General features: G+C 28.5%; 1 protein-coding gene across 8 annotated transcripts in view; it reads right to left on the bottom strand.

Annotated features, from left to right (window-relative positions):
- Window positions 1–459: 459 nt before the first annotated feature.
- LOC137641476 (aspartic and glutamic acid-rich protein-like) overlaps window positions 460–765 on the bottom strand; it is a 26,181-nt gene continuing 25,875 nt past the window's right edge. For 6 of the 8 annotated variants that reach the window (XM_068374073.1, XM_068374077.1, XM_068374074.1 and 3 more), the window contains one exon: window positions 461–765. This exon is cut by the window's right edge and continues 180 nt beyond it. The gene's annotated coding sequence lies outside the window, so the exon portion shown is untranslated. The other 2 variants (XM_068374076.1, XM_068374075.1) reach the window with 1 other exon arrangement.

Raw genomic sequence — 765 nt, 5'->3', positions numbered from 1 at the left:
CCTGTTTCCTTTCCTCATTGGGCCATTTTCCCTGTTAGGGCCCCTGGGCTTATAGCATCCTGCTTTTCCAAGTAGGGTTGTAGCTTAGCTAGTAATGATAAATGATGAAGAGAATTCATTACCATTGAGTGGAAAAACAAATCATAATCGAAATTAAACTCATTCTGTGATTTGGCAAGTATCAGGCTAGTAAAAAAATCCCCTTTTTATTAGTTTTAATGTGATACTTGCAGTTGTTGAGCAAAGTATTTGAAAATGTTATTTCTATATTATTACTATTCATTGGAGTGATATTAATGGAAGATTGTTTTCATTCAAATTATTTTGCGACATATTTATTTTGAGCTGTGAGTTGACAGATACTTTGATGTATAATTAAATTTCAAGTTTTTATATGAAACTTTGTAATTTTGTAATATATTACATAACTTTACTCTTTATAAGGATTTTTGAAAAGGCGTTTTTTTTTATATTTCAGATATTTAATGTAGTCCCTACAATATTTTAGATGTCACGTGAATTGAAAAAAAAACTTTAAATTAACCAAAATCAACAAGATTATCAACATAAATTTTTATATAATTGTATTCTTACTTTCTAGGATAACAATTCAATGTCAGATTTTAGACCATTTTACCCAAAAATATCAAACCATATCTAAACCTACTCTCACATCAATGTAAGACAAATTCAACAGAACAGTCTATATAATCCTTTCTTCTCCAACCTTTTCAGATTTAATCTCTTCTTAAACTTAACACATCC

Source organism: Palaemon carinicauda, chromosome 5 (genome assembly GCF_036898095.1).
Source record: "Palaemon carinicauda isolate YSFRI2023 chromosome 5, ASM3689809v2, whole genome shotgun sequence".
NCBI classification, from domain to species: Eukaryota; Metazoa; Arthropoda; class Malacostraca; order Decapoda; family Palaemonidae; genus Palaemon; species Palaemon carinicauda.
The sequence above is the reverse complement of the archived record's forward strand: the minus strand, read 5'-3'. Positions and strand labels throughout refer to the sequence as shown.